This window comes from Solanum dulcamara, chromosome 10 (assembly GCF_947179165.1).
Source record: "Solanum dulcamara chromosome 10, daSolDulc1.2, whole genome shotgun sequence".
Classification (NCBI taxonomy): domain Eukaryota; kingdom Viridiplantae; phylum Streptophyta; class Magnoliopsida; order Solanales; family Solanaceae; genus Solanum; species Solanum dulcamara.
The window spans coordinates 67,006,859-67,018,362 of NC_077246.1; the positions used below are offsets into that span (position 1 = coordinate 67,006,859).

Here is an 11,504-nt window from a genome sequence, read left to right on the forward strand (position 1 = left end):
TTCTCTCTGATTTATTTGTCCTTAAGCCTGTTGAGTTTGTATATGGCTTTGACATTTTCATCATGGTGATGGCAATTGACAAGTAGGGTTTTTGCGGTTCAGTTTGAGTCGGTTTAGGGTTAAAATTAATTTGAAGCAGGGTGTTCATGGTTCCATTTAGGTGGGTTTAGGGTTAAAATTAATATCAGATCAACTTAAAAGGGGTTTTAAATTACTTAAATCAAATCGACTTTTTGAGGTTGGTTTTTAATTTATTTATTTGCAACAAGCAGCCTCAAGAGGTTGGCTTTTTGCCAATTTTTTTTTAATGTTTTATCAAAAAAATAAAAATGAAATAAGTATTTAAAGAGTAAAAATAAAAAGTTACATGGTCTTAAATCAACAAGTATCAATGGTTTAGTGGTAGAAATATATCCTACCATAGAAATGTGGGTGTTCGAACCCATGTTGCGCATTTTATTAATTGTAATTACAAAAATTGTCTACATCATGAGGTCTGTTGTAAAATGAGACTAAATTAACAATTTAATACTGAAAGAGAGAGTAAATAGGAGAACTGAAGAAGAAGCAAAGCACAGAATATTTTGTTTTTTTTCTTTTATGACTATGAATTACCAATTCATGGTAATGTATATATAGGTGTTAATTTAGTGGGATGCCCACTTTTAGTGGGCCCCACTTTAATATAAAAATGTGGTGGGCATTCCACTTATATGTGGACACTCCACTTAACACTCCCCCTTGGATGTCCACGTGTAATGTGTTTACATAAAAACACTTTACAAGAAATAATATACTAAGTTATTCTGATGTTGTGTCTACATATCTGATAATACGCCTTGATTGCTGCCTCATTAAAAACCTTACCAGGAAAATCCAATGGGACAAAACCTTGGTGAAGGAAAAAAGAGTGCAGCGCGTATTTACTCCCCCTGATGAAAGCTTCATTTGATATTTTGGAGACGGCGCATTCCAACCTTATGCCTTAGCTTCTCAAAAGTTGATGTTGGTAATGCCTTTGTGAATAAATCTGCAAGATTATCACTTGAACGAACTTGTTGTACATCAATTTCACCATTCTTCTGAAGATCATGTGTGAAGAATAATTTTGGTGAAATGTGTTTCGTTCTGTCTCCTTTTATGAAGCCACCTTTCAATTGAGCTATACACGCGGCATTGTCTTCGAATATAATTGTGGGTACTTTAACATTATTTTCCAGACCACATCTTTCTTTGATGAACTGTATCATCGACCTCAACCACACACATTCTCTACTTGCTTCATGAATTGCTATTATTTCAGCATGATTTGAAGAAGTAGCAACAATGGACTGTTTTGTAGATCGCCATGATATAGCAGTCCCTCCGTGTGTAAACAGATAACCTGTCTGAGATCGAGCTTTATGTGGGTCTGATAAATAACCTGCATCTGCATAACCAATAAGGTCTGCGTAACCTTTGTTAGTATAAAACAAACCCATATCAATCGTACCCTTCAGGTATCGCAAAATGTGTTTGATACCGTTCCAATGCCTTCGCGTTGGGGAAGAACTATACCTTGCTAGCAAATTAACAGAAAATGTTATATCAGGCCTAGTTGCGTTAGCAAGATACATAAGTGCACCAATAGCACTGAGATATGGTACTTCAGGACCAAGAATTTCTTCATCCTCTTCTGGAGGTCGAAATTGATCTTTTTCTACTTCAAGTGATCGAACAACCATTGGAGTACTTAATGGATGTGCTTTGTCCATGTAAAATCTTTTTAAGATTTTCTCAGTGTAGGCAGATTGATGGACAAAAACTCCGTCTGCTAAATGTTCAATTTGTAGACCTAGACAAAGTTTTGTCTTTCCAAGGTCTTTCATTTCAAATTCTTTCTTTAGATATTCAATTGCCTTTTGGACCTCTTCAGGGGTTCCAATGAGATTTATGTCATCAACATAAACGGCGAGTATAACAAACTCTGATTCCGTTTTCTTAATAAAAACACATGGACAAATAACATCATTAATATAACCTTCATTTATTAAGTACTCACTTAGGCGATTATACCACATACGCCCTGATTGTTTCAGACCATATAATGATCTTTCGAGTTTTATTGAGTATACTTCCCGAGACTTTTTACATGCTTCAGGCAATTTTAATCCTTCTGGGATTTTCATGTAAATTTCATTATCAAGTGAACCATAAAGGTAAGCTGTAACCACATCCATTAGGTGTATTTCAAGATTTTTATGTACAGCTAAACTGATGAGATATCGAAATGTTATCCCATCCATAACCAGTGAATATGTTTCTTCATAGTTGACTCCGGGTCTTTGAGAGAATCCTTGTGCAACAAGGCGTGCCTTATATCTTACAATTTCATTTCTCTCATTTCGTTTTCTAACAAAAACCCATTTATAACCAACTGGTTTTACACCTTCAGGGGTTTGGACTACAGGTCCAAAAACCTCACGTTTAGCAAGTGAGTCTAATTCTGATTGAATTGCCTTTTGCCATTCTGGCCAATCACATCTACGTCGACAATCTTCGACGGATTTAGGTTCAAGACTTTCACTATCTTGCATGAGGTTAATTGCAACATTATACGCAAAAACATTATCCACCGTAATTTTTGATCGATCTAAATTTATCTCATCACCGGTAGAACTTATTGAAAGTTCTTCATTCACTTGAGTATCGGGTTCACTGATTTCTTCAGGAATATCAGGATTACTCAAACCTTGACCTTCTTCAGGAAGTTCCTGTGTAGTATCATCTTTATTATTTCTTACGCTTCTTTTTCTAGGATTTTTATCCTTTGAGCCCAACGGTCTACCACGCTTCTGGCGTGTTTGAGATTCAGAAGCTATGATACTTGTAGATGATCCTTTTGGGACATCAATTTGGATAGGTACATTCACTGCAGGGATATGTGACTTAGTTATCCGTTTCAAATCAGTAAATGCATCTGGCATTTGATTTGCTATTTTCTGTAAGTGGATGATCTTCTGGACCTCCTGCTCACATGTGCGGGTGCGTGGATCAAAATGTGATAGTGATGAAACTTTCCACGCAATTTCTTTTTCTTTTTCGGGTTCCTTTTTCTCTCTCCCTAATGGCGGGAAAATTGTTTCATCAAACCGACAATCTGCAAATCGAGCAGTGAATAAATCTCCAGTCAACGGTTCAAGGTATCGAATTATGGAGGGTGAGTCAAACCCAACATATATGCCCAACCTTCGTTGAGGGCCCATTTTTGTACGTTGTGGTGGTGCTACAGGCACGTATACCGCACAACCAAAAATTCTTAAATGAGCTATATTTGGTTCATTACCAAATACTAATTGTGACGGGGAGTATTTATTATAATGAGTCGGTCTGAGACGTACAAGTGCTGCTGCATGTAAGATAGCATGACCCCAAACAGTAATTGGCAATTTTGTTTTCATTAGTAGAGGTCTTGCTATTAATTGTAGGCGCTTAATAAATGACTCTGCAAGGCCATTTTGAGTATGAACATGAGCAACAGGATGTTCAATTTTTATCCCAATTGATAAACAATAATCATTAAATGCTTGGGATGTAAATTCTCCAGCATTATCAAGGCGAATGGCCTTAATTGAATAATCTGGGAATTGCGCTCTCAATCTTATTATTTGTGCTAACAATTTCGCAAACGCCAGGTTGCGAGATGATAATAAGCACACATGAGACCATCTAGATGATGCATCTATTAGGACCATAAAATATCTAAACAATCCACTAGGTGGATGAATAGGTCCACATATATCTCCATGTATACGCTCTAAAAAGTCAGGAGATTCGATGCCAACCTTCAGGGTCGATGGTCTGGCAATTAATTTGCCTTGATAACAAGCAGCACATGAAAATTCATCATTTGTAAGAATCTTCTGGTTCTTTAACGGATGTCCAGTTGAATTTTCAAGAATTCGTCTCATCATTATTGATCCAGGATGACCTATTCGATCATGCCATAGCACAAATATATTTGGATCAGTAAACTTCTGGTTTACGATCATATTTGCTTCAATTGCACTAATTTTTGCATAATATAGGCCAGATGACAGAGTTGGTAATTTTTCCAAAATATATTTCTGGCCTGAGACACTCTTGGTTATACCAAGATATTCAATATTCATTTCATTTAGTGTCTCAACATGATATCCATTTCTGCGGATATCTTTAAAACTTAACAAGTTTCGTGAGGATTTAGAAGAAAATAGTGCATCTTCTATAACAATTTTTGTTCCCTTAGGCAGAATTATAGTAGCTCTTCCGGAGCCTTCTATCATTTTTGAATTACCAGAAATTGTAGTAACATTAGCTTTTCTTCTAAGTAAATTGGAAAAATATTTCTCGTCTTTAAATATAGCATGGGTTGTTCCACTATCAATTACACAAATATCCTCGTGATTTATCATTGATCCAAACAAGATTTGACGCATTTCCATATTTTCTTCACAAAGAAAGAAAGTAAATATTATAATTAATACATAATTTATTATACAAAATTTTATTTTATTACATGGATCTAGAAAAATACAAACATAATATTTAATAAATACAACAACAAAGATAATTGTTTAAATATTATCTGGCTTATCAACATTCATATTTACTTCTGGAAAATTAAAGAAATCAGCTACATCCAGATGCATGGGCTCAATATTGTCCTCAGAGATAAAATTTGTCTCTGGATTATTTTCTGCCCTCTTTAACGATGCCTGATATAGCTGAACCAAGCGTTTTGATGACCGGCAAATCCGCGACCAGTGCCCCACACCTCCACATCTATGACATATTGTTTCTGAATTATTCTTCGGTAAAGCTTCTGGCTTTTTACCCTGCCTTTTATATTGCTGGTTATTTCTCGGTGCCAGCCGAGCATCATGATTAAAATTTCTTCTTTGATTACGACCACGACCACGACCACGACTGGGGCCATGGCCTCTTTCTCGTTGGTTAGAATTTGCCTGATTCACTTCAGGGAGTGGCAAAGAACCAACTGGCCGACTATCATGATTTTTCATTAATAGTTCATTATGTCTTTCAGCAATAAGAAGGTGAGAAAGTAATTCAGAATATTTTTTAAAGCCTTTTTCGCGATATTGCTGCTGCAGGAGCATATTCGCGGGTGGAAATGTGGAGTACGTTTTTTCAAGTTTATCTTGTTCCGTGATTTCATCTCCGCATAAAGTTAACTGAGCTATAATTCTAAATAAAGCAGAATTATATTCAGTTATATTTTTAAAGTCCATCAGTCTCAGATTTAACCAGTCATAACGTGCTTGTGGAAGCATGACCAACTTCAGGTGGTCATACCTTTCTTTTAAATTTTTCCACAATTTCAAGGGATCTTTTAATGTAAGATATTGTAATTTAAGACCCTCGTCAAGATGGTGGCGGAGGAAAATCATAGCTTTTGCACGGTCTTGACTAGATGCCGTGTTATCATCTTTGATGGTGTCTGCCAGACCCATCGATTCAAGATGAATTTCGGCATCTAGTGCCCATGAAGAGTAATCTTTTCCAGAGATATCCAAAGCAACAAATTCAATTTTTGAAATATTTGCCATTTTATGAAAATAAATTTAAATAAACTTCTTACCACTTTTTGTTACCTTGAAAAATTAGTCGGAGCCTCGTGCTGATAACGTGTTGTAAAATGAGACTAAATTAACAATTTAATACTGAAAGAGAGAGTAAATAGGAGAACTGAAGAAGAAGCAAAGCACAGAATATTTTGTTTTTTTTCTTTTACGACTATGAATTACCAATTCATGGTAATGTATATATAGGTGTTAATTTAGTGGGATGCCCACTTTTAGTGGGCCCCACTTTAATATAAAAATGTGGTGGGCATTCCACTTATATGTGGACACTCCACTTAACAAGGTCAGTATTTTCAAAAAACAAAAATTAAAATTGACGTTCCAAGGTCAAAAAAATTTCTCCATCTTTAATTTGGGGTCGGTTTTTGCCTGAGGTCAGTTTTCTAGATTGGTTTTATACATTTTTAATAGTGAGTTTGGTTATGGCCCGTTTCTTTTGGTTCATTTTAATTCAATTATTAACTTAATTAATTTTACGTCACTTAAATTCAACAACGCCAATCTTGGCAAATAAATTCTAGAAAAAAAAATGTTAAAAGGTGTTTTATTAGCTTTAGATTTGAGATCAACTAAGCTCAAAGAATAGGTTAATAAAGCCGTTTTAGGTACTCAAAATTTTGGGATCCTAAAAAATAACTACTTACATTAAACGTCCCTCTAATATGATTTTTAAAATTAAATGCTTAAATTCTTTGTATCATGAAAACTCAATGTTTACACCTCTATAAGAATGATAAAATTAAAGAGTTACTAGTGAAAATGGTGTAGTTTAAAAAATACATATAAAGTGAAACATAACTCAATTAAAGCATATTATTGACGTAACTCGCATTATTGTTTTGTACATCAAATGGGTAATAATTATTCCCTCTGTCCCATATTAGTTATCATGTATATTAAAAATAGTTGTCCCAAATTAATTTTCAATTTAAACAATCAAGAGAGAATTAACTATATTTTTTCAACTTTACCCTTAACAGTAGTTATTCTAAAATTAAGAGGCACATAAATAGATAAAGATCAAAGAATTAATAAAACGTATATTAGTCAAATAACTCTCCTAATTAATGTTTTCTTAAGGATTGTGCTAAACCTTATCATGACAATTAAAATGGGACAGAGGGAGTACTATGCAGTTTAATAACATATTTGACCAAACTTCTCAAAGGTCAAGTGTTTATTCATTCTTTTAAAAAGAATTTCTTATTTTTGAAATCACAAGCTTGTTCCAATTGAGGATAATTGTGTATAATTAAAGAAGATATCATATTTTATATGATTAACTTTCTGCGAAATGAGTACATGAGATCATAATTTAAAATTTGAATAAAAAATATCTAGTATCCACACTTTATCATATGTTTAATTGGAACAAATAATATTTTAAATGTCTAAATAAAATTTATTGACAAATTTAAAAAAATATCAATGTGTTATAACAATATACATGTAATATATATGGTGTATAAGCTTAAAACCCATTTTCCTCTCCTGGCTGTTAATCATCGTATTAGTCACGATGAAACGGTTCAATAGAGTTATTAAGAGAGAGAAAAGCACCAATCGAGAAATGATCCAAGTTTTAAAAGAGAGACAGATAGGCATAAAAGGGAGAAAATTGAAAAGATTACGAAGGGTTTATCAAAATTGAAATTTATAATTAATGTAATATAATATTTAGCTTAAATTGTTACAAAATTGTAAAAAATGTTGTTTGGTTGTGAGTATTATCATATCTAAAAAAAAGCATAATTAGTGCCTATAAATCATTAGAGAATATAATAAAAATACTCTTTACGATTAAGAACATGTTCAAAATAGTCTTTTAAGTATACATTAAAATAATTTTGACCTTTCAATTCTTCTCAAATAATTAAACCAATTTTATTTGTTGGTTAGACTAAAAATTGGTGAAAATTTACATCTAAAGGCACGATTTTTTTTTATAGTTTTTAATTTATTTCTGATGCAACTTTTTGGTGTATAGTATATTAAAAAGTATTTCATTTGTCCCATATTAGTCAATTATTATATTAAAAATAGTTATTCTATATTACTTATATGCCTTACTAAATCAAAAAAATATTAATTAAATTATTTCTATAATTCGCTGCAATTAATTCTTTTTGAAAAATTCACATTTATTTGTAAAGTTCAAGAAAGATTCTTAATGGTTAATTAGTAAAACTATCTTTTTTATTTATGATTTCATAAATACCGTATAAAATAAAAAATGATCAAATAATATAAGACAATGTAGTATCATTTCATTTAAAAAATGTCATGTCATTATAAAAGATATATATGTTTAAATTAAAATGTAGTACTACCTCTAGTCCATATTAATTAAATTTATAAAGGCAATGCATCCTCTTTAAAAAAAAAAAATAGAACAAATATTGAACATCACATAAAAAAGCAAAAATGAAAAAAATAATAATAAATCAACAATTCTTGATTGTTGAACAGTTAATTTATTTTTAACCTTAAAACAGATTAAAAAATCGAATTACTCCCTCTAATCCATAATAATTGAATTTTTTACCCTTTTTTCAATATTCAAAATAAATTAATTATTTCATATTTCAGAGAATTGTTAGATTTTTTTTTCATTTTTTTCTCTGTATTTTCTAGTTGACAAGTTAGAACATTAAATGATAATATTTATGAATTTAATTTAATTTATGTCCTAAAAAATTTTCTTCTCAATGAGTGTACATTAAACATATATAAATCTATATAACAAATTTTCCCCAGCAAAATAAATTGTTTCATATATACGATACTTGAGAAAAACGCTTTAAAAAAAATATATTTTTATTTCGACATACATTTAATTTTTTTTTTAAAAAGGCTTTGTTAGTGAAAACAATTCACCAGAGAACTGATCCGAACTATTTTGAATTGATCCAATATATAACATCAAAACACTATTTTAATTTTTTTATTTCGGAAAAAAAAAATCATGTTCAAATAGGTAATAAGAAAATTCAAATAAAAAAAGGAAAAAAAATGTAAATATGAATTTGTCTCTTCAGTTCAGGTCTCCATAACTTTTCCGCATTGTTAATCTCGGAAGAACGAAAGTTATATTTTTGATCATCATTAGAGACAAAAAGAAACTTTATATTATAAAGTCAAATAAAATATATATGAATTATAATTATGTACATAGAAAAACAAAAATTGATCAATAGTTTTGACTGTTCAAATCTCCATATATGAATAATGATAATAATAAAAGGGAGAAAGAGAAAAACAATTTAGCACGATAGAGTTGAAGAGGAGCGGAGATGCAACTTTGCAAAACTTGGTAGCTGTATTTATAAGGGCAAAGCAACAGTGGAAATTATTAGAGCCCTAGTCAGCTTGGGCTTATCAGTTGTTTGGGCTGAAATATGATGAAAAGCCCAAGCTGACTAGGGCTCTAATAATTTCCACTTGGGAATTCAAACAACTGAAAAGCTATTTTGGTTAATAAATATTGTGGAATTCAAACAACTGAAAAGCTATTTTGGTTAATAATTGGCACTTTTTAGCCTAGAAGTAATTAGCAATTTTAAGACAAATAAAAACTGGCAACTAATAACCAAACAGTAAAAGAATCGAAAATTTATAGGTTAATTTTTATCAAACGTGTATTCAATCGTCATATAGCTTCCACAATATTTATTAGTAAACTTTACCTAAATCCCATAATGGAAAAGTCTAATTACTATACATCCCTCATTGTATCAAAATTACCCGATTTCCCTTTTTTTTTCAATTTTTCTGATACATTAGTTATGTATCTGATACATCAATTTAGCTGTAGAATAATTAATGAAGATCATCTATTTATGGATAGAATCTTAATATAAGGTATGATTAGTTATTTAAATCAATTACTGATCCAATTAATGGGATTAATTTGGTTTAAAAAAATAACGGTTGTGTACATGAAGATTCAAGCCCAAAAACAGAGCATAAATTCAAACCAAATTCGATTTCAATTTTTTTTCCAGTTTTGCTGATACATAAGTTATGTATCTGATACATCAACTTTAGTTGTAGAATATTTAATGCATATCAGCTATTTATGGTTAGTATCTTAATGTAAGGTATGATTGATTCTTTAATTGAATTACTGATCTAATTAATGGGATTAATTTGTTAAAAAAAGCAACTGTTATGTTCATGAAGATTCAAGCCAAAAAACAGAGCATCGTCTCGAATGGAAAAAATAGAGCATCAATTCAAACCAAAGTCGATTTCAATTATTTTTCCAGTTTTGCTGATACATAAGTTATGTATCTGATACATCAACTTTAGGTGTAGAATAGTTAATGCACATCAGTTATTTATGGATAGTAAATTGAGATAAGGTATGATTGGCTCTTTAAATCAATTACTGATCTAATTAATGGGATTAATTGGTTAAAGAAGGCGACAGTTATGTACATGAAGTTTCAAGCCAAAAAACAGAGCATCGACTCCAAGGAAAACAACAGAGCATCAATTCAAAAAAACTTCGCGTTTCATCAATTAATCGATATGAAAATTAGCCCTATATGCCATGCCGAATCTCAATGGGTGGGACGGGATCTTCTTGATGAGGTATTTCATTCCCTGCATTGACATAAAAAATGGTTAAATACAACTTGAACTTTATACATAAATACGATGTATCATATGTATTGAAATATTTGATACATGAGATTCTGATACATACAGAAGATGTATCAAAAGAAGTAAGACTTTATAAATTATAATCTGATACATAAATGTAGATGTATCAGAATCATTAAAACTTGATACAATAGAAACTGACACTTAAACACGAATAATCAGAAGTAGTAAATCTCCAAAACAAATGACATTTAAAAAAAGACTATGTATCAGAAGAGTTAGCGCTTGATACATGATACGCTGATACATAAACGATATGTATCAGAATCAAAAAACCTTCATAAAAACTTCATTAAAAAAAAACCTTAATTGAACTCATACCTTTGTGAGATTAGGGCGTGTTGTAACCCTTTCAATCTTGTTGTCTAGTTCTTTGGATGCATGTTTAACTGTAGCTTTCGACTTCAATTTCTCACGTAGCTTATCCATCACTGCTGGATCGTTACGATGTTTGGATCTAACCTCGTCGTAACCTTCCCAAGATGAATCAGAACCAGGTAAAACAAGAATTCCTTGATTTTTATTCGACTGTTTGAGACCATGAACGGATTCCATATGTATCATTGAAGATATGAGTTACAAAAACAGAAAGATTTACAGAAGAAAGAAATTGATATCAATTTTAGAAGATTTTTCAAAGATTTACAGAAGAAATCAAACGATACAAATTTTAGGAGAAATCAAATTGAATGAGGATGAAGTGAGATTCCATATAAGGAAAAATTAAAATATACCTTAGTTAGAACCTTGAAATTGAGTAACAGATGTACTCATAAATTCAAAATCTCAAAAACTGATGAAGAAGAGCGAATTAGGGCGAGAATTTAGGGAGGAAGAGTGATGTATCAGTGAGGGAGAGAGAGTTAAAGGAAAAATAGGGATTTTGGAATTTTTTTTGTATAATAGGGAATATAAGTAAATATGGTATTAGAATATGTGTAAAAGGGTAATTTTTCCTATTTATTAACCAAAATAGCTTTTCAGTTTCCCATAAGTTCCTAACCAAAAATTCAGTATCAATATACTCCAAAAATATTTATCATAACGAGATCGAAAATCAAGAGAACGATGGAAACATTATTTGTTCTGATTCGTTATAACAGTGAATGGGATAGTAACAACAATTTTGTGGACTATTCACATGAAAGGGATAGTTATAAATACAGATGTTGCTTTCAATGAATTTTTTCAGATGATTGCAAATCACATTAA

At 31.3% G+C, this 11,504-nt stretch overlaps 1 non-coding gene across 1 annotated transcript; it reads right to left on the reverse strand.

The window, feature by feature from the left end:
* Positions 1-8,652: 8,652 nt before the first annotated feature.
* Positions 8,653-8,737, reverse strand: LOC129871850 (small nucleolar RNA Z159/U59). The gene has a single exon (XR_008762320.1). It is a non-coding gene; the product is annotated as a small nucleolar RNA Z159/U59 (small nucleolar RNA).
* Between the last annotated feature and the right edge of the window lie 2,767 nt (positions 8,738-11,504).